At 35.9% G+C, this 23879-nt stretch overlaps 2 protein-coding genes across 4 annotated transcripts in view; one reads left to right on the top strand and one right to left on the bottom strand.

Annotated features, from left to right (window-relative positions):
• The window catches only part of LOC136036246 (gamma-aminobutyric acid type B receptor subunit 1-like), a 194719-nt gene that overhangs the window by 110547 nt on the left and 60293 nt on the right, over positions 1 to 23879 (bottom strand). The window lies entirely within an intron of this gene.
• Positions 14466 to 23879, top strand: part of LOC136036247 (zinc finger and BTB domain-containing protein 14-like) — a 59779-nt gene continuing 50365 nt past the window's right edge. Inside the window, exon 1 of one of the 3 annotated variants that reach the window (XM_065718363.1) lies at positions 14466 to 14697. The gene's annotated coding sequence lies outside the window, so the exon portion shown is untranslated. Of the gene's footprint in view, positions 14698 to 14805; positions 14922 to 23454; positions 23550 to 23879 lie in introns of those variants that run through there. The other 2 variants (XM_065718362.1, XM_065718361.1) reach the window with 2 other exon arrangements.

Below are 23879 nucleotides of genomic sequence, written 5' to 3'. Positions count from 1 at the left end.
GTTTAAATCCACAACATATCCTAATCGCGGGCGGCCACAATCGTTCCAAACTCTTAGCCAGAATTCAGCTTAATTTTTCACAATCTTTAATTTGGCATATACTAACCAGAGTGATTTCTGAAATTTAATGTGGATATGTTCTAACGGAACAGCTTCTTTCACACAAAATAGTATTTTTATAACACGAATTTATCTCAGAAACCCTGTGAGATCCCACATATTCAAGCTGCAATAAAAGATAGGATACACATATAAGAAATAGCAGGAATGTAAGTTTTGATATCCATAACAAGATATCTATTTTTTTCCAATTGTTCTTGGACAACTATTTAGACTTTATTTTCAATCTTGACATTGCTAGGATACAAGAAAGTAAAAAAGTCACAGATAGGGGTAGATGATCAATACCGTATCATCATCATGGACAGTTACAATCAAAGGATAGATGCATGAAGACCACACAACGTGATCAACGTCAGTAGGGGTGAAGCTAGGGTTTTCGATTTTTTTTGGGGGGGGGGGTGGAGAGGATAAAGAATGTGCCGACAAGATCGTCCAGTGTGTCGACAAATGGGGAAACATAAGCTAAATAAAGGAACCCGAAGTTCTAAGGCATTGGCACGCAGCGCCAGTGATATTTATACTAAGATCATTGATCAGTATGTAATTTAGAAATTGACGCGCTATGTGGCTAATTAAATTTCTTAGAGAAGCAAAAGCCCTCGAAAAATTATAATTGAGCGATTAGATCTATTATCATACGGGAAATTTGAGTTGATCAGAATAGTTGACCCGACACGGATTGCTAAAAAGAATTCATCATGATGATAAAGAACAGGGGTGGGAAAGTGGGCATCACGCTTAAAAATACATGTCAGACCCCATGACAGACGGTCATCAGTTACCTTGGCAGTTGTTAGAAATGCTAGGTGATTTGGACTTCGGCGCAGAAAATTAAGGCTAGCTGATGTCAAAAGATGCTCTTGGAAACAAACTAAATCGTACTGGCGGCATAGTTCATCAGTGAAAAATGTTTTATCCTTAGTTCTGTTAACACTGTATAATATCGCCGAAAATTGAAAAGTCATTGATGTGGATGCAGATCCTTTTTGAGTATCTCTTGCATAACAGGAGAAACTAAGCTTTAAGATGGGTGATTTTTATTGCAGTTGTCATACCTAGAGGGGCAGTGCATGATTTATCTTTCGTAAAGATGTGCGATCCAGCTCAACGGACACAGTTGGGTTGAATTCATCATCTTTGTGGTTCACTAAAAAAAGGATTTAAAAAAGGAAAATAAAAGGATTTTCCCTATTGAACGGTTATTCATACAAAACTTCTTATACAGTGCATGACATCATTGGAAAACCATCATGTATCTTTTTTCCCAAACTCATCGCCAAACTTTCCCAAACTCGAGGCCTATCTAGACCGTTTTTCAGACAATAGAATTCTCAGTGTGGTAATTAAAAAAAAAAAATCGAGCCGTTTTCAAGAAAAAATAGACAATTATTACTCACTTAAAAAGACTGCTGCCGATATTACCCCTGACCTCTAAGCCGAAGTTTCGCTTTGGCATAAACTGTTTTGAAAATAAGAATTATTCCTGGACAAGGTGATCTCTTAAGATTTTTTTTTTTAAGTGGGCTCGAAACTCCAGAATAATTGTCCGGGTCATGATTTTTATACTTTTAGTAGAACGATCGTTAGAGACCTATTAGAGAGCTATGGGGTTTTCCTAGGGAACGCCCCACACGTTCTGCCCTTCCCAGATAAGCATATGATATGTATTTATCATAACATCACCCGGTAATTGTAAGAAACGGAACGATGTAGAATGATTAATAAATGAACATCTTGTCAACACAAATAGATTTACCGAAACATTAGCCTATAGTGCGCTGTATCACTATACGTAACAATTCTACTAAGGCATCTCCCAAGCATCAATGTCCTTTTCAGCCATTTTGTATGGAAGGGTTGGTCAAGAAAACTTCCATGAACGGCTCATTCGACTGGAAACTGACAGTTTCAACACCCTTTCTACGAGTCTTAATTGATTGAAAATGAGTTATAACCGGCCCCCTCCAATCCCCTTTTATGCTAACTGCCCCATGCGTGTACTCCCTGAAGACATCCAGTCAGAATTTTGAGATAGCTATTTTTTTCACAATAGTCGAAAACTCCAATAAATATGGGATGTCATGACTTTCACACTACTTAGGGAAAAAGAAAAAAATAAATAAACTTACATAGGTTTAAAATAGAAAAAGGTTGCCTGTTTGATGTGGGAGAGCGATTGCCTTGAAACTTTCAGGGATCGTTCCCTAGCTAAAAAAATAGAACATTTTATTGATTTTTTTGGGGGGGGGGCGGTAGGGGCTCATACATGCTCCAAAATAACTTTTGTCTCTAATTAGTTTGAAAGTAACAGACGTAAATCCTTGAATCAAGAGGAATATAATGTATAAAAAATAACTATTCCAGGGAACATTCTCCAACCCCAGAATATGGTGCCCAAAAATAGACCAAAAAATATATTCCCAGCTAGCTAGAGACTTATATCCTGAAGTCCTTGGACAAAGGGGTCTCTAATGCAGGGAACTTAAAGTGAACAACCAATAAAATATATTGATTTTTAAAGAAAATGGGCCAGAGTCAAAGAGTGACCAGAAAAGGGTCACAAAGGGCCAGAAAAGTGACGAAGGCCTTTTCCCCCGAACCACTTTGTATGGAAGGGGTGGTTATAGAAACATGGGGGGGATCCATTTAATAGGAACTTGAAAGTTTTAGTGACATTTTAAAGGGTCTAAAGTAATTGGAGTTAAACGAGCCTCCCTCCCTTGCCCTATTTTACTGTCGGCCTTCCCTCTCCTAGCCCCCTGACATTGCATAAAATATTGAGATGGTCGTTTTGTTCAGGAACCTCAAAAGATCTAATTCGTATACTTTTGGGGTCGACATCATCCTCACGGTCGAGAGGGCAATGGTCCCAAATTATGAAAACTATCCACTGTTCGCAGTTAGGTTTTAATAGAAAAGGCAGCCATACCCAGTCTTGGTTGTCTGACCAGCTAGGAGCTGATCAGACAATTTACCAAGGGCATACTATGGACCTGACAAACGTACCTGAGTAAATCAAAAGAGACAATTTACGCCTGAGTTTTTAAATTATCTGTAGTATCTTGGGAACAGCTAGGAAGGTCAAACTGAAACTTTCGAGGATTGTTGGGGGGATTTCAAGTAGGTCTTGAGTTTAAGACTCGAAGAGGGGTCAGAGGTAAATTGAATGACACTATGCGCATCCAGGTTATCAAAATACTGTATCTGCAATTTCACGCGAACGGTTTAGACGATGAAGTTCTTAAGTTACGTATATTTTTTACTAATAAAAACGTTCGTTAAAAATTAAAAGTTCTAGTTGCCTTTTTAAGTAACCGAAAAATTGGAGGGCAACTAGGCCTCCTCCCCCACTCCTTATTTCTCAAATCGTCTGATCAAAACTAAGAGAAAGCCATTTAGCCAAAAAAAAAAAGAATTAATATGCAAATTTCATTTTAATAATTTATGTGCGGAGAGTCAAAATCAAACATGCATTAATTCAAAAACGTTCTGAAATTAAATAAAAAAACTAGTTTTTTAACTGAAAGTAAGGAGCGACATTAAAACTTAAAACGAACAGAAATTACTCCGTGTATGAAAGAGGCTGTTCCCTTCTCAACGCCCCGCTCTTTATGCTAAAGTTTTTTACTGTTTAATAAAGTAGAATTGAGAGAAAGAGTCAAACTTTAGCGTAAAGAGCGGGGCGTTGAGAAGGAAACAGCCTGTTTCATACACGGAGTAATTTCTGTTCGTTTTAAGTTTTAATGTCGCTCCTTACTTTCAGTTAAAACAAGAGCTAAGAGCTCATATGGCACTTGTGACGAGGCGAAAAGAGCTAAGAGCCAAGAGATCATATGGTATGAGCTCTAACAAAATTCTATGAATCAATAGATTGATTTAAAAAGGAAAATAAGAGGCTTAATGCCGGTCAAGATTTAAAATAAGAGCTCTGAGTCACAAAGTCCTTCTAAATATCAAAATTCATTAAGATCCGATCACCCACTCGTAAGTTATAAATGTCTAATTTTTTTCTATATTTTCCTCTCCCTTTTGCCCCCCAGATGGTCGAATCTGGGAAAACGACTTTATCAAGTCAAATTGTGCAGCTCCCTGACACGCCTACCAATTTTCATCGCCCTAGCACGTCCAGAAGCACTGAACTCGCCAAATCAATGAACCCCTCCCCCCAACTCCCCCAAAAAGAGCGAATCCAGTACGATTCTGTCAATCACGTATCAAGGAAATTTGTTTATTCTATCCACCAAGCTTCATCCCAATTCCTCAACTCCAAGTGTTTTTCCAACATTTCCCCCTCCAGCTCCCCCCAATGTCAAAAGATCTGGTCGGGATTTGAAATAAGAGCTCTGAGACATGAATTCCTTCTAAAAATCAAATTTCATTACGATCCGATCATCTATTCGTAAGATAAAAATACCCCAATTTTCATGTTTTCCAAGAATTCCGGTTTTCCCCTCCAACTCCCCCGAATGTCACAGGATCTGGTCGGAATTTGAAATTAGAACTTTAAAACACAAGATCCTTCTAAATATCAAATTTCATTAAGATCTGGTCACCCTTTCGTAAGTTATAAATACCTCAATTTTCAAAATTACCCCCCCCCCACCCAATTCCACCAAAGAGAGCAGGTCTGGTCCAGTTATGTCAGTCACGTATCTTAGACAGGTTTCTATTCTTCCCATCCAGTTTCATCCTGATCTCACCGCTTTAAGTATTTTCTAAGATTTCCGGTCCCCCCAACTGCCCCCCTTCCCAATTACGCTTGATCTGGTTGAGATTTAAAATCAGATATCTGAGTTACGAGGTCCTTCTAAATATGAAGTTTCATGAAGATCCAATCACTCCTTCGTAAGTTAAAAATACGTCATTTTTTCTTATTTTTCAGAATTACCCCCCCCCCTAATTGAGCGGATCTGTTCCAATTATGTAAATCACGTATGCAAGACTTCTGCTTATTTTTCAAACCAAGTTTCATCCCAATCCCTCCAATCTAAGCGTTTTCCATCATTTTAGGTTTTCCCACCCCAAACTTCCCCCAATATCACCAGATCCGGTCAGGATTTAAAATAAGAGCTTTGAGACACGATATCCTTCTAGATATCAAATTTCATAGAGATCCAATCACCCGTCCGTAAGTTAAATATACCTCATTTTTTCTAATTTTTCAGAATTAACCCCCCCCCCAACTACCCCAAAGAGAGCAGATCCGTTCTGGTTATGTCAATCATGTATCTAGGACTCGTGTTTTTTTGCCCACCAAGTTTCATCACGATCCCTCCACTCTAAGTGTTTTCCAAGTTTTAGGTTTCCCCCTCCCAACTCCCCCCCCCCCCCAATGTCACCAGATCCGGTCGGGTTTAAAAAAAAGAGCTCTGAGCCACGATATCCTTCTAAATATCAAATTTCATTGAGATCCGATCACCCGTTCGTAAGTTAAAAATACCTCATTTTTTTTAATTTTTCAGAAATACCCCCCCCCCCCCCCAACTACTCCAAAGAGAGCGGATCCGTTCCGTTTATGTCGATCATCTATCTGGGACTTGTGTTTATTTTTCCCACCATGTTTCATCCCGATCCCTCCACTCTAAGTGTTTTCCAAGTTCTAGGTTTCCCCCTCCCAACTCCCCGCCCCCGTCACCAGATCCGGTCGGGATTTAAAATAAGAGCTCTAAGACACAATATCCTTCTAAACATCAAATTTCATTGAGATCCGATCACCCGTTCGTAAGTTGAAAATACCTCATTTTTTCTAATTTTTAAGAATTACTCTCCCCCCAACTACCCTAAAGAGAGCGAATCAGTTCCGATTATGTCAATCATGTATCTGGGACTTGCGCTTATTTTTCCCATCAAGTTTCATCCCGATCCCTCCACTCTAAGTGTTTTCCAAGATTTTAGGATTCCCCCCTCCAACTCCCCCCAATGTCATCAGATCCGGTCGGCATTTAAAATAAGAGCTCTGAGACACAATATCATTCCAAAAATCAAATTTCATTAAGATCCAATCACCCGCTCATAAGTTAAAAATACTTCATTTTTTCTATTTTTTCCGAATTAACCGGCCCCCCACTCCCCCCCCCAGATGGTCAAATCGGGAAAACGACTATTTCTAATTTAATCTGGTCCGGTCCCTGATACGCTTGCCAAATTTCATCGTCCTAGCTTACCTGGAAGTGCCTAAAGTAGCAAAACCGGGACCGACAGACAGACAGACCGACAGAATTGGCGATTGCTATATGTCACTTGGTTAATACCAAGTGCCATAAAAACTAGTACTGTGACTAGTGTACTTCCACGAGTTCTTTCCAGTAACCTTGATCATTATGGTAATTTTCTTTTCTTTTTTGCCGATGTTTTGACAAGCAAAATCACACTGTTCAAATGAATGTTTTCATTGAACACAGATGTGACTCAAGCTGTTTAGAGAGTTCGAGAGAGAAGGGGATTACATTACTTATCAATCTCGACAGGGGTAAATCGAGCAAGTAGTTTCACATGCATGTCACCCCCGCCATAACGTAGGAACTTGCACTAAGTCCATGGGGGTAGGGGTGATAATACAGATATTCTGCAAAAACGATAATTCAAATAAATAGTGAAAATAGCGACGAAGACCACACCACCTTTCGATATCAAGAACAATAGGGAAAATTTTCCAATACAGTGGAATTCAATTCAGTAATATTTTGGCACTATGTCCAAGGGTCGTCTTCAGCACAACCCCAGAAATATATATATATATATATATATATATATATATATATATATATATATATATATATATATATATATATATATATATATATATATATATATATATATATATATATATATATATATATATATATATATATATATATATATATATATATATATATATATATATATATATATATATAGCTTACATTAAAATGTGGACATTAAGGGTACAAATGTTTTTTAGAACTTTTAAAAACTTTTTAAACATCCCTAGCATCCTTACTTCAACGAAGTTCAACCAGAACTCTGTGTTTGTTTGATAATTCAAGTAGGAAGTTGGGGAGCAAATTTTTTTTTTATTCCCCTTCCCCCAAACGCTAATTTTGTAATTGCTCCTAAACCTTGTTCAGCCTTGTGATACTGTTTGTTTTTGTTGTGAGTTTTTTTTCGTCTTGTGATACATAAAAAATGCTACTCAAAATAAAGATCGTTGTCGGTAAAGCACAAATCGCGTTTTGGCCTTTAGAAAGTTTAGGGAGCGGTACTCCTATTCCCCATGTGATAATTTCTGTTCATTTAAGAGTGACTTAAAAATTCATTTGGATTTTAGTTTAGCATTAACTAAATTTATCTACGGCAGTACATATAACTTTACATTTGATAATTCTTGTTCATTTGTTAAATGATAATAATTTCTGTAGGTTTTAAGTCTGAATTATTATATGACTTTATTATTACTCGTATTCTGTTTTAATACGACTCTTTAGCTTTTATTTTTTAACTAATGAATTTCAAGAGTTAAATTGAAACACAGACGAACAGATATTAGTCCTGTATATGATGCCACCCCTCAGTCCATACTTTTCACGCCAAAGTCGAATCTTTACCCCACTGCTTCAAGAATGAATGCTATAGCAGTAGAGCAATGTAATAAAAAGTTTATCTATTTTTTCACAATGCCCGGAGAATGGAGGGGTTATTTTTGCATTACCTTTAGATGATCAAACTTTTTAGTCCAAGCGTTTTTAAAGTCAATCGGTAAATAATTTCTATCATAGCTTCGGAGTGTGGCATTTAAAGCTTTCTTTAATTGTTCCTCTTTTAAATTAAAATCACTTTGTCGTATTCATCACCTAGCAGTAAAAAAAGGTGTTATAAAGTGACGTCTATAAACTTCAACAATTATAATTTGCATTTATCATTGTGCTTTGCCATGCAAAAGAAGCATTTTAGCATTCTGCCAAGAGGGGTCTTGCTATGCAGAGTCGTCACAAGGGAGCGGTTTTCAAATGTGCCTTCAGGAGGACAAGGAGAAATATGTGTCTGGTTGAAGAATCTGACGAGATGAAGCTAAAGGGTTAAAAGTTGTTCCCAGACAGCGTGCCGTGCCAAAATTGCATTCCTATCCAGGGGTCAGAGGGCCTCCAGATAAGGGGAACTGTTCAACAGACAACTCTTTGATTATCGTAAATCTGTTTGGAGAATAAATTTGAAAGTGAAACTTCGTCAACTGCTAATTTTTTCTTCTTTAATGAATAGAATCTTAATAAATATATCGTTTTTATACGCAAACAGTGGACTGGGTTATCTTTTTTTTTCTTTTTTACTCAGACTCATTCTATGGCTAATCTCAATATTTATTTTTTCAGCGTTTGTTTCTATTTAACACACACGCAACTCAATAACATCTTTCTTTAGACCACTATATCATTTGAGCCGGAAAAATAAGCATAGAAGTAAATATTTCAATAGCAGTTTTATGGACTGATTTTTGATTTGAGTAAGTTTATGGGTACGGAGCTTCTGATTAATTAAACTATGTGATATACAATTAAATAATGATTTTAGAATGATTTAGGAGGAAATTGGCCGATCTTTGTGGCTATTTTGTCTTGGCGGGAGGTCATGAGCGTAATTTGATGTGGGTCACGGGGGGAAGCAACTGCCCCTCCAGTACCTCGGCCCCCAGACCCGATTTATAGAAACTTAGTTTCTTCCAAAATCTTGTCAAAGCTAAGATAAATCTGCATAATAAACAGATCAGTTTTTTTTAGTACATAGTACCTTTATAGAACTAGAAAGCACCTTTACAGAAAGTACCTTTACAGTTTTTTAAAGTATTAAATAGTATCTTCATGGTATCAAATGGCTTATTTCTTAGTTTTTACTGTAATTTTCACTTGATTTGGGAAAATTGGCTCCAACTTTGCCCCGCGCCCAGGACTTTGACGAAATTACGTGACTAGAGGACGGAGTGGGGATTGCTTTTAGTTTTAGAAGTAAAGTGAAAAAATGCATAATTCTTACCTTCGGTTTATTAAAGCCAAAAAAATTTGCTATTTAGTGTTCAAGTACTATGGTTCAACAAAAGATTAGTATGTTTTTTGGGTTGGTCAATGGTTCCATTTATCATGAAATTTGGCTGACATATATAGTCTATACTACATATAGCTATATAGAGCCCATACTGCACTTGGGGACATTGGAATATTTGACGTGCTTGACCCCCCCCTATCTCTCCCTTTCTTCCACATGATGCTATAGCCTTTTAATTATGTTTAACTGAATATTCCTTCTTGTGTTTTATACTAAATTCGTGTAAACGAACTGATTGGCACTATTTTCCAACCAATTAATTTTACTGCCTCTTAGTTTTATTTGAAATGTGCCAGCTAATACAAGAACAACATTATAACTTCTTGGTTCAACTACCTGGAGCTCACAGTCGAGTTTGTTTGCTAATTACATATACAATAAATAAGTTTTTTCAAAGGAAAGTAAAGAGCGAAATTCAGGATGCCTAGATATAGGATGTTTTGATATTGTTCAGTATTCCACATCCCCTAAAAGTTTAAACTTAATACCATTAGCTGTTCCTGCGATATTGCAGATTCACCATTATGACAGCGTGGCAGCATATAGTGTCTTTTAGTTGTTTGTCTTACTGGCTAAACATGAACAAATATTAAGACTCAAAGGATGTTATTTTGCAAAAACATTTTTTTTGTTTGAGTTAGAAACGAAAATCGTTTAACATCCTTTCCCTTCCCAGAACACTAAATGTGAGCTTTAAAATCCCCTCTTCTGTTGCCTGAAAGTTTCAATTCTGTTCCATAAGCCTGTCTCAAGATATTAAAGACATGGCATATCGATGAACTGGATGCGCATAGTGTCTATTATGACTCCCTTCCCCAGTCAAAATCTAAACTCCTCTCAATCCCCCTTTCTAAGAAAACTACCTCAATTTTTTGAACCAGATCTTTTATGTCATTTCCGAGACATAATGTAGAAAAGTGGTCAACTTCAGGGCCTCTTATCTCCCACTTCCACAGGAAAATGTTGATCCTTTTAACCAATCGGTTCCTGAAAGTTTCAATCTAATCGAACACGCAGGATCAAGCATGCCCTCGTTTCCGTTAAAGAACTTATGTTTAAAAAAACAGCCAATTTTTATTTTACGGCTCTTGTCCATTGGTTTGTGGGATTATGTTATCTTTAGACGTGAATTTATAAGTTTTTTTTTACTATTTCGAAACATAATGGCTATCTAAAAGTTCTTATGAAAATTCTAATTTTGGATTTGGAAGACTCAAAACAACAACAACTCAAAGGCTGGGGAAATCTAATAACAATATAGGCAAATTAATGGAAACAATTATTGGGAATAAATTAAAATTCTTGTGATTTTGGGGGTAGCTGGCGAACCCTAAGGCTACCACTCTGTGCATAAGCCTGGTAATTCATCTGATTTTCTGAGTTCAGACAATATTGTTGTATTTTTTCATTCGATTCTTTTTGGAAATAATTTTTGTCTCTAGAGGGGATTAGGCCCGTCTGGAGAGCTTTAGCCTATTCGTCTTCACTACTGTTTTTTTTTTTACCAGTACGCGTACTATTATAGGCCATTTCTGAGATCAAGAATGGGATTTTAAAGTAAATGACTACTTTAAGGTATATATCCCGCACACCAAAATTGAAATTTTCCGTCTGTGGTCTTCATTTCTGCTATAGGAAGACCCACTTAAATTCGTCAACAGCTTATGGCACAATCAGGAAATATATAACCACAAGGTGGGTAAGCCAAAATTGCGTAGAACTAATATTCATCACGTAGGATGATTCAAGAAATCCTGATATCATCTAAAAATTACGTAAAAAGGTACTACACATTTGATTGGGTCGCTAGTGCGTCTTTAACGTAATATACTTGGGAGTATTGCAACAGGATTATCCATTTATGATAAAGATGATTCGATCTTGTCAATGTCTGTAGGGCCGCTCACAGAGAGAGGGAGACAGTACATAAGTAGAAAAACCTCAAAAGCTTTCAATTAAAGGTTTTAAGATTTTTAATAGAATCCAAGGTCAAATTTATAGGTTTGCTATTCCTATATTTGTTCTGTGACAAAGAGAAAAGTTTTAAATTTTTGAATCCATGTCAGGGTTGTTTCAGGATTTGAAAAGGCAAAAGTCGCTCCAATATCAGATAAAGTCTACGTTTGGTCATTGAATAGTGCATTAAGTTGCAAGTAGGTAATATAATTTCTGCTTATTTCAATTCAATTCAATTCGTTTATTAACAAAAAAAACAACAAATTACAAACTATAAACTAACTACACCCTAAGAGAGCACTGCCCGTAACGATAAACCACAGCAAAGTGGTGCTTTTTGCCGTTTTTGCTGCAAAACTTTAATTTTCCTTCAAAGAGAACAAACTGCTGAGAAATACAAATTCTGCTACAGCCAATCAGTTTTCCTTGGTTTAGAACCCTAAAAAGGTATTAAGGTAAACGTCTTAAGTCCCTCATCTTGAAAATGAGGAAATAGCTTCATCTTCACCGAAACCTGGTACCACCAATTTGAAATAACAGACCCCCCCCCCCCCCCGAAGGTTGAAAGCCTTGATCATGAGAAGACGGAGTTTGAAAGCCCATGACTATAGGGGTTTTTACTGGATTTAGATGAATTGTCAAAGAGACTGACAAACAAATTGTGGTAATTAGCCGTAAGTAAAAAACAAAATGTTGCTATAATTGTCAGCATGATAAGTTAGTTAGGTTTGAATTTTCTCTGATATGGTTAGCAGGCTACCGCAAGATCGCAAGTAATGGCTCAATGAAGAGCTAATACCTCTTATAAACCCATCTCAATAACTTCTTCGTAAAGTGGCACGCTGCCAAATAACGCTTTTTGATGCCATATCTGAAGTTGACAGGCTGGGAAGCATTATGAAGATACTATTCTAATTTCCATGGTAAAACATCCTTAATAGGAGGTTTACCATCCACCCTCTTGGATACCCCCTCTCTCGTCCCCTTCATTGTGTGAAAACAAAAAAGAGGCGTGTAGAATAACAAGCTACCTAATGAATAAAACGTCATTTATTTATTTTTATTTTTAAAGAAAATAATCATATTTATTATTGGCAAATTCTTCAAAATATCGATAAAAAGGTACCCATCAGACTCTTTATTTACGTGAAAAAAATGCAAATAACTTATACGAAAATTTAAGGGACGTAAGAAGTAAAACCTATATTTAGCTAAGACCTATCGTAAAATCTATATTTATACCCTTTTAGAAAATAACATTGACTTGGTTAATTTCGTCACCTTAGATAAGCAGAGATCATTTTACAAGATGTATTGGGCTTATTTAAAAAAAGAGCAAACATTCATTAGAAAAACAAAAGGATTTCTTACCACAATATAGTGCGAAGTGAAAACTTAAACCACTTCACACCTATCAAGTGGGATCTTGACATTTTCCAATATCTGTAGAGTTCTAAGCACAAAGCGACTTCACCGCCAGGCTCCTGGTAATATATATATATATATATATATATATATATATATATATATATATATATATATATATATATATATATATATATATATATATATATATATATATATATATATATATATATATATATATATATATATATAATATATATATATATATACATATATATTTGGATCCCTTCCACCCCCTATCCAAGTCAAAATTTAATTTTACTTGGCCCCTCCAACACCCTAAGGAAGTTTCAAGTTGAATTTTCACCATGCTTTTGAAATTTCTTATTTCAAATGCACCAAGGATTAGAAAAAAAAATTAACTAAAGATGTCCCAAGAGGTAGTGCGCCCGGCTATTAGTGCACCCCCTTGCCCCTTAGCTATGTCATTGATTATATGAAAAGCTAACATATGTACTTGTGTATTCTACGCCACTCACTCAAGTTTACGCTGCGTAAAACTCGTAAAGAAACCGGTTTCTTCGTTAGTTTCTTTCAGCTTATCGTGAGACAAGACAAGTGACAGAATAAATGGGATATATATATATATATATATATATATATATATATATATATATATATATATATATATATATATATATATATATATATATATATATATATATATGTATATATATATATATATATATATATATATATATATATATATATATATATATATATATATATATATATATATATATATATATATATATATATATATGTGGGCTATATATTTGTACATTAGATGGGGTGGGGGTACAGTATCTGTACAGTTTGAAGTTAGAAAACAATTCTTACTTCATAATGTCCAGAATAATTGCACCTAACACATTTTGCATGCGGACCCGCTATACTTTATCCCTCATTCCCCCCCCTAATGTGCAAATATATAGCCCAAATTTGTTTCTATAGTATTATATTTTCATTATATTTTGCGATATTTCATTAGGATTGAGCGTCAAAGAAACAGGTTCTAATTAAATAAAGCGCTTGATTGAGTGGCGTATAATACACAAGTACCCAAACATATAATAAAAAAAAATGCTCAAGAGTTAAAATTTCACATGGGGCGGGTGGATCCAAAGGCCTCTCCTAGCTTACACATCTCGCCCGAACCAGGCCTTTCCTTGTGAATGCTCAAATTTTATTTATAATACTAGTGCGCCTTCTAGAGCGAAAATTAAGAGTGCGATTTTACTATTTCTCCTGCTTAGGGAGGCAATTTCCAATCTTGATTTAGGTACATTTACACTTTTATTTTAGCGTATATATCCTGGAAAAAATCTCAGAAATCTATTGAGCTAAAATAACGAAAAAACCAACCAGGTTTCAGCCTGGGCTGAAACAAACTCAGTAGATTATTAGTAGGCTGTATACCTTTTTTAACATTTGAGTGAGCCCTTTGAATATCAAATAGACCCACCTCTGAAGTAACTTTTACTTTGAATCGATAAATTACTTCAGATTACCTTAGTCATCATAGGAGCCTATCGGCAATGTAACCCAAGAATTATCACTGGACAATCGAATTTAGAAATTAATTGCCAGGATTCAATATTGAATAGCTTATCAGGTGGCATAACTAGTCTGTTTCTATATAGTAGATAGAAACGCTCCCACCAATCTTTTTTTCGTGCCGTGACTGAAGATGTAGAACAATGGATAAGATCATCCCCCTAAGATCGCACAACTCCCCAGGAGACGTCTGAAACTTCACTTGTATTAAATTCAGCAGTCGTAAATCACTATTTATGACATGTTATTGCGCTTTTTGGGAGAGGGGGTAAAGGCGGGCCCAAATACATTCAACTTTCATCTTTAGCAACCAGTTTTGAATCTGCTATCAGACGAGATATCCGATGAAAAAACGAATAAAAAGAAATTGTTAAGTGAAATAAAGAATTGAAGTGTTTTTCTGTGCGTAATTTAATATCAGCCTCTGGGATTTACACCCGTAAGCTAAATACCCTGAGCACACAGTTTCTATGCGGATAATAATAAGTACTTCCCGTTTTACAGCATAATAAACCAAAATTGAATGGATGAAAGTTTGGCATTAACGAACTCCGGAAACCAAAGGTGAGGAAATTCAATAGATAATAATTCTTATCACAAATCCCCTATTGCCACCTATCGCCTCCCCCTTTCAAAAACTATTAACTGTTCTAAATACTTGCAATGGGGCACCTTTGCTCTCTCTATACGTCATGGAACGTTTTCTGTGGGATGGGAAAGTGCCAATTCAACGGGGGCTTACATGTAGTTCGCTAAACAGCAAGCTATGTGATACACGGAAACACTAGGTAAAAGTTTTTGGTTTCTTTTTGGATTACAGAGGCCGGCAGATTTTAAATTCGACAGAAGTGTGGGCAGTTTCGTTTTCCTATTTCCATTTTAGTTTTGAATGGTTTTCCTAACAAATAGTTTTGAATGAAGTTGCTATTCAAAACCTTGTAAATCCGCATAATGGTGGCTTATAAAAACGGTGTCTATAATAACACTAAATCTGGGGAAAATGTAAAATAACACTGAAAATACTTTTATAGTTGATCTATGGGCCATTCCTAGTTGGTCTATTATTATTAGTTTATTCCTAAGTTGATCTATGGGCCATTTTCTAAACAGGAATTTCAGCTTTAGTTGTACTTTTTCTTAGCAAAAAACTCTTTGAATGAAACTTTTCAACAACCAGTCAAATTATCATACCTGGACTTTTCCAGGCCTAAAGATTGATGTTCCTAAGAGAAAAATTTAATCAGTACAGCCACAATATTTTTTTCAAATGCAATTTTGTCAACAGCAGGGCTTAGCGAGAGGAGTGAATTTGCAAAGAAAAAAAACGAATTATAAGGCTGTAATTGCAGCTCCAGGATTTTTTTTCTATCGCTGTTAAGTATAATTTAAGCTTGGATTCAGCAACGTCAAACTACGGAAGTCTAGGGTGTGACGTATTTTTCAAAATCCAGGGAGGTGGTAGTTTTGTTGGTTTTTCAATTTTGTCAATGAAATTATAAAAAAAGAGACTTTTTAATGAAAGTATCCCCCCAAAAAGTCTAGTTAAGGCTGGGACAAAAATTAGAGGGCAGCTTTAGGCCTACCCCACTGATCCCTGATGTAAATGTATTTTCTGCAGTATCCAATCCAGGTTCCGCATCTTTATTTATATTGATTTTGGAATCAGATCAGGCACGGACCCCTCAAGAACCAAAATAATTACAAACTGTCCATAAATGTTACTATGTCAAAAACTTAAAATCCGTTCCCCCACATGGGATCAGATTGCGTATGAACTTCCAAAAGGCACAGCTAGGAAATTTACATTACTTCACACTGAATTTGGCTGAGATCCGACAATCAGTATACGGAAATGTAGTGAAGGCAATTTAAGAACCCCTTCTCCCCAAACTTCATAATTGGTAAGAACCCCCAAAGAAGCACATGTAGGATATTTATTCATTATTCTGACCGATTTTGATTGAGGACCCATAACTCATTCCCCTCAGACGTCCTGATGGCAGAAACAGAGAGACCTTTCCTCAATTCCTACCCAATTTGTTGGGATCCCTAAAAGATATACATAGCTTACTAACTCTTTCTACCCATAAAGTTAGGATGAGATGCAAAGATTTTTTGTCAGATGTACCTTTGCCAAGAGTTAGGGACATCCTCCCGTTCCATTAGCTGACGATGGACGGACGCTCAAAAGGCCTAACTTGAATAATTACTGGTACTTCTTGCCAAGTCTGACTGATGTCCGATGATCCTTTTCGCCTTATGTTCCGATGACAAGGATTTCAGGAGCCTCGCCCCTCCCCCTTCGTATAAAAATCATATCAGGTATTGGCTCCTAAAATTAAATACTTAGAGGGCTAATTCTTGTAACTATTAGGAGGGAGCAATTTTTTTTTCAAAATCTAGGGGGTCAATTCGTTGCCTGTTATTTTTCAGTAAAAACATCAAATAAAGGTATTTTTCAACGATAATACTAAAAATGGGTATGTTTTAAATCTAGAAGGAGCGGAAAAATATAGGGAGCATTTGCCCATCGTAACCCCTTACAGCAATTGACGTACATGTACTAATTTACTTTGGGCGGTAACTAGATGGTGGACTATCCTCCCGGCAAAAAAAGGAGCGTGGGATCGGGGGCCGCATACAGGAAGTGGGAAGGGGCTCGAGGCTGGCCTTTGGGATGACCCAAAGTGTGGTCAAGGAGCTTTAGGTGATATCTTTTGATAGTGAGTGAAAGTTCCTCCGATTGGCTACAGAAAGTAACCTTCTACAAGTACAATTAGGACTCTTGCTATTACCGTCCACCAGTGTTTGGAGGCGTAATTAGAACGCTAGTTCTACCTTCACACCAGATCTGGCCGAGATTCAATAACTCGTTCTGATTAATGACGAAATGGAAAGAAATGGACAGACACACCTCCTTTCCGCAACTGACAGTATTACTGCCAGTTTTCCACCATTTTTTATCGAGATCCGACAACCTGTTCAAGTAGACGTTAGAGTGACAAAAGTATAGGGACCCACGCCCCACACACGTCAGAATGGATATGGACCCTAACAAAGACCTACAACTGGGACGCCTACTTTTACTTCCAGCTAAGTTCGGCTAAGATCCTGTAGCCCCTTCAGCTTGATGCCCTGATGCCAAGGATTAAAGAATACCTCTTCTTTCCCTCTAATACAAAGTTAGCACCAGGTGGATTCTAGCCACCTTTTCTTGTTCATGTCTGATTGCATGGGTTTAGGGAAACCGTCCTCTGCAGAGGATTGGTTATGTCTGGACATCCGAAAGGCCTAATTAGGACACTTAATCTTACTTACCACATAGTTTTGACATAGTTTGACAACCTCTTTAACTTGACAAACTTTTTTGGACCTTTTCTCTTTGTTTAACTTCTGGCTTAAAAGTCCCTTCTAGCTGTTAGTTTCGATCAGGTCTGATTGAGATACAACGATCCCTCCTTGTAAACGTTCAGATGCCAAGAATTCAGGGATCCCCTATCCCCTACAAAGATTGTTTCTGGGCATCCCGAAGACACAACTAAATTTTACTACATAGCAATTTCAGTTGATATCTAATTGTACAAATGACTACGTTCTATACACCCCTCTCCCTTCCTCACATATGTGTCGGATCGCATCTAGACTTTCCCTGATTTCTGAAGTTCGAAATTCCCTCTTGTTGTTACTGAGCTAAATATCAATGATCGTGTGTCACGATAAAATACAAAAAGAAACAAATTTGAAAGTAGAATTGTTGCTCCGCAGCCTAATTACTCTTAGTTATAACTGTCAGATCCAGCGTCAAGTTTCAAGCAAATAAGCACGTGAACTTTATAAGAAACTTTATGAAACACGACCAGCATTAATCCGAAAAAAGGCATAGCCAGAGGCGGTTTTAGGGGGGGGTAGAGGGGACACTTGTCCTGGGCGCAGGAATTTTAGGGGTGCGAAATTTCAAATAAATAATGTAACGGTTATAATCATTATGTAATTTTTGAAATTGTATTTTTATTAGAATAAACTAGAGGGCGCAGTTAATAAATGACAACAGTTAATTAATTAGTAATTAAATAGTAAAAATAAAAGTAAATTAAAAATTAAAAATAATTAGCTAATAGGCTAATAATGAAATAATCTAATAAAAATAATAAAAATCATTAAATAAAACTAATTAATAATAATTAAACGATTAAATAATTTAAATAATAGATTAATCATGATTAAAGAATAAATTATTAATAAATTGAAAACAATATTGTTAATAAATGAATTTTTTTTAAACATTTAGCCTGGAATTTTGTTGAAGGTAAGGGGAGGGGTGCTAATCAAGATATCTCCCCGGGTGGAAGAGAGGCCAGAACTATATGTATTGTTGTTTTGTTAAAAATTATGTGACAAATTTCAAAAATGTATAGGGTCGTTAGATTGCATTTAAGGTTCATTACAAAGGAATCGGACTCCTCAAGATAGAGGCTATTTAAGATAAACTCTATATGAACTTCAGTATTAGAAAAAAAATAATGATACAAAAATGCTGAATAAAATACTTTTTAAAATTTGATCTAGTGTGTTACTTTTCTGTAATTTAAATAAAAAAACAAGTTTTTTTTAACTGAAAGTAAGGAGTGACATTAAAACTTTAAACGAACAGAAATTACCCCGCATATGAAAGAGGCTGCTCCCTCTTCAATGCCTTGCTCTTTGCACTAAAGTTTGACTCTTTCTCTCAACTCTACTTTTTAAAACAGTAAAAACTTTAGCGTAAAGAGCAGGGCGTTGAAGAGGGAGCAGCCCCTTTCATATACGGGGTAATTTCTGTTCGTTTTAAGTTTTAATGTCGCTCCTTACTTTCAGTTAAAAAAACTTGTTTTTTTTAATTTAATTTCTGGACGTTTGTTTTAGTTAATCCATGTATTGATTTCGGCTCTCCGCAGATGAATAATTAAAGCGAAATTTGCATATTTATTTATTTGGCTAAATGGCTTTCCCATAGTTTTGGTCGAATGATTTTGAGAAAAAAGGAGGGAGAGGAGGCCCAGTCGCCCTCCAATTTTTTGGGTACTTAAAAAGGCAACTAGAACTTTTAGTTTTTACGAACGTTTTCATTAGTAAAAGATATACGTAACTTACGAATTATCTTACGTAACAAACTTCTATATTCGTATGTTTTTATTACGTATATAAGAGGGTTCGCCCACTCGTCAATACCTCGTCAATTACTCTTTACATTAAAGCTTAAATTCTGTCCCCTGAATCACAAAGGCCGTAGAATAAATAGTCGAAATTACTAAAAATCCTTTAGCGTAAAGAGTGAGGTATTAGGAGGAAGTGAATCCCTTATATGCGTAATATTTTCTGTTCGTTTTAAGTTTTAATGCTACTCCTTACTTCCAGTTGAAAAAAACTTTTTTCATATTTATTTTCTCATTGTTTTTTTAAATAATGGTAGAAAATGCTGCGCCCCCTTTATGGAAATCTTCTTCCCCCATGACAAATTCCTCCATAGAAAATTTTCCCCACATAACCCCCTCTTCTCAACTATAAGGTTTTTCGACTATGCTGAATAAAATGGCTATCTCAGAATTTTCATCCGACGACTTTGGGAAAGAAATGATCGTGGGAGGGGGCCTAGGTGCCCTTCAATTTTTTTGGTCACTTAAAAAGGGAACTAGAACTTTTCATTTCCGTTCCAATGAGCCCTCTCGCAAAATTCTAGGACCACTGGGTCGATACGATCACCCCTGGAAAAAAAACAAAAAAAAAACAAACAAACAAAAAACAAATAAACACGCATCCGTGATTTGTCTTCTGGCAAAAAATACAAAATTCCACATTTTTGTAGATAGGAGCTTGGAACTTGTACAGTAGGGTTTTCTAATACGCTGAATCTGATGGTGTGATTTTCGTTGAGATTCTATGACTTTTAGGGGGTGTTTCCCCCTATTTTCTAAAATAGGGCTAATTTTCTCAGGCTCGTAACTTTTGATGGGTAAAATTAAACTTGATGAAACTTATATATTTAAAATCAGCATTAAAATTAGAATTCTTTTGATGTAACTATTGGTATCAAAATTCCGTTTTTTAGAGTTTTGGTTACAATTGAGCCGGGTCGCTCCTTACTACAGTTCGTTACCACGAACTGTTTGATAGCTAGTTCTGGCCGTTTAAGTAGCATTGTCAGATGGATTGGTCAACAAGTACTCCTGTAGCAAAGAATCGTTTGATAAAACTAGATCTATCCTTCTTGACATACAAGAATTTCTTTTAGTCACTGAAATGAATACGGTATAATATTTACGGATGATATTAATATGTATGAAAACAAAGGTTTGACCAAAAATACTGAACTCTCAAAGAGAAGAAATCCCTTTTGTGACTAGCACACCTGTCTCAAAAAAAAAAAAAAAATGATACAGTTACACGGCCAAGGAAACAAAAAATTTTACAGACGTATGCTCAGATTATTCACATCCGTCGATGTGGCGGTCATTTTTTTGCGATTATGAAAAAACGGAGTGTTGCTCGTGTCTCGAAACGACAAACAAAAAGACAGTCTGAGGTAGAGTGGTGAATTAAAGCACAAATTATCAAGGGACCACGGGGGGGGGGGAGGATAAGCGGCTGCTCACTGAATGACTAAACAAAATGTATAAAAATTTCTACCCTTTAAGGCTATTAAAAAAATTACTCATTTCGGAAATTATTTGACATTTGTTTGGCAAAACATATTTGTTTATGTTTCATCCAAAGTCAGATTAAGCAAACCTCAAGCCACAAACTCAACTTATAAAACATAAAATTCAAGCAACTTCACGTCAATGACAAATTTCAAAAAAAACTAATGTGATAAGGTTAGTCAAAAAAAAAGAAATTGGGTGACGTTTTGGGAAGATCATCATGTCTGTCATCAGTGACAAGTTAAAATTAATGAAGGCTAAATTTATTATGTAATAAGATCAATGGTTTAAAAGTTATCACCTACAAAACTCAAATTTGTACGAGTTGCATCCTTATGAAATCAATTAAAAACAGAGTTTTTTCTGATGAAAGTAGAGTAAAGTTGAAACTTAACATGAAAAAAAATACTGCTTCATGGTTTATGCAACATATTCCTGAAAAACTGTTTAAAACCAACTGGCTCATGATATTTGCCCTTCTTTTTAGATTTCTGAAAATCCAGCGCTTTACTAAAAACACAAAACAGAATCAACATACCAGGTATAGAAGCAAAGTGGCCAGCAGAAAATAAAAGATCTTGATTTTTACTGTTAGCTAATCAGAGCCAACACTTGAACGTGGGATGCTTTGGATATAATTTTAATTAACCTTTTTTTTTAAATCTATCATAAACATATTTTATTTATAAACCCCCATGTTGCAATTCTTGGCTGAACCTGCAAATATTTACTTTTTATTTCTAAGACGTCGCGAGATTTCCCAACTGAACCAGTATTCTTAGAGTTCATGCGAGCATATTCGAACAGTAAAATATGTTCAGGAAGTGCTTACTCGAAATTTTCGAGGTCTTGTTATCTTAATAAGAGCCTTGCTGTTCTATAAACCCCACAATTAGGGAGGAAAGTATTTTCTAGCATTCGTTTTAGGAAAAACTTTCCAATGCAAAGTTTCCCTTTCTGTCATTTCTGAACAGGTGACAGTCTAGTCTTGAGAGGTCTTAAAGGGGTAGTATAGCATCCCTTTTATTTGTTGTAGTTTCTGTTCCTTTTAAGTTTCAGTTGATTAGTCACCTTAATTGCAGCCCGTTTTAGTTTTCATTTATTTATTCATTGTTATTTCTGTTCGTTTTAAGTTTGACTAGTCATATCATATAACTTTATTTGTGCTCATTTGAGGTTTCAATATCGCTCTTTACTTTTTTTTTTACATTAGTTTCTGTTTGTTTTTTAATTGACACACTTTCATTATAGATTAATTGTAAAGATATTTATAAAGCCTTTTTTTCAGGTTTTCTGTCTTAGAGCTAAAATGTAAGAAATAAAAACAAAGGTTGAAGTCATTTTTATTTATACGTCCTCCTAGTGATTTAAGCGACAACCCTGCGAGGGATGAAGGCTTAAATGAGCAGATACACACACATACACGTATATAAATATATATATATATATATATATATATATATATATATATATATATATATATATATATATATATATATATATATATATAAAATGGGAAATGTTGGCAAAATATTTTTCAGACCATGAGAATGAGCATAGACTATAGCGAGCGGTTGGAGATGACAAAAATTGGAGCCTAACGCAAAGGAAAGGCCGAGTACATTAATTGCTTCAGCCTTAGGTCGTGGGCTTTTGTTGCCACTATCTACTCTTTTCGCCCGAATCCTGTCGGCAACTGGGTGCTCTAACACATTTCTGCTGCCTACTTCTTCTCATTTTTCATATCTGTAGCTCGGGCCATTGGCCTTCATGAATTGCCTTCGCTTCACTTTGGCAGTTATAGGGCTTCTGATCCTTGCAAACACACAATCACTTCAATTAGAATGTGCTCGGACCTTTTGCTCCTGAGTGAGTCTAATCATGAAGACAATTGAAGTCGAGACACGGTCTATAGTCTCTCATGTTTCGAAGAGTATTGTAGAAAATTTCACGTTAGATGTAAGCAAAGAGCCGGTTTTGACGTTTCTTATCTTCAAAGGCTTTTTGTCACCTTCCACCGCTTCCTCGTCTTGCTATGGTCGACTGCTAGGCTTCGCCAGTTCCTTTCCTAGCAGCCACCTATCCAATGAAGTTCTGACCCTTAATTCCCCCGTGAAGTATCATAGTTTTTTAGGAATGTAATATCAATATCAGATGTTTGCCTCTTTTTTTAATTTTCGGGCCTCCTCAAAATGCAGCCAGCTGAATAGTAGTGATCTCCACGATATTTTTGTGGGTGGGGGGGGTGGCAATGATATTTTTTTGGCGAGGGGGTAATAATAAAAAAAATTGACAATTTCGACAAGCAGTGCCCAAAATTTTAAGAAAATTTAGCATTTCAGGGAGTCCTGGGTCCCTCCTTTTTGTACGTCCCTGAATTTCTTAATCAAGATCCACAAATAAAAAAAGAACTTATTTTTTCTTAATCATCCTAGCAGTTTCGAAACAAATAATGAGACAACAATCTTTTTTTCAATAAGATAAACACATTTTGCCTCAATCTCTATCAAATATTAGCTCAGGTACAACTCCCTTGTCCCCGTTTCACGCAATTCCTAAATTTCAAGATGGGGTGGTACCTCCGTTACACCTGTTTATGTGTACGCTTATAGCGGTCGAATGGGGACATTCCCCTTTGGCGTCGTCACAATCATTCAATGTTCAATTCAGTCTGTTGCATCAATTGCGGTGGGAAAGTAGTAATGGTGTTAAAGCTATTCAAAGACTTGAATGACTCAGGTAGGATTTTTTTGTAAACAGGTGTCTGGTTGGATTTGCTCTTAATAATAGGCCCATTATACTGTATTTAGGTAAGAATTTTATGGATATATTTGTAGTGAAAGAAGGAAGAAAATTTTAATGATTTCTAAATAAAGATTCGTAATTTAAATAAAATTTAGCAGGCATACCATAGCCTATTGGCAGTGGTGTAATTTCGTCAAAATCCTGGGGGGGGGGCAAAGTTGGAGCAAATTTTTCCAAAATCAAGTGAAAATGACAGTACAAACTAAAAGAAGGGTATTTGGTACCATTAAGGTAATATTTAGTAATATAAAAGCACTATAAAGG

The sequence above is a fragment of the Artemia franciscana genome, chromosome 15 (genome assembly GCF_032884065.1).
Source record: "Artemia franciscana chromosome 15, ASM3288406v1, whole genome shotgun sequence".
NCBI classification, from domain to species: Eukaryota; Metazoa; Arthropoda; class Branchiopoda; order Anostraca; family Artemiidae; genus Artemia; species Artemia franciscana.
The sequence above is the reverse complement of the archived record's forward strand: the minus strand, read 5'-3'. Positions and strand labels throughout refer to the sequence as shown.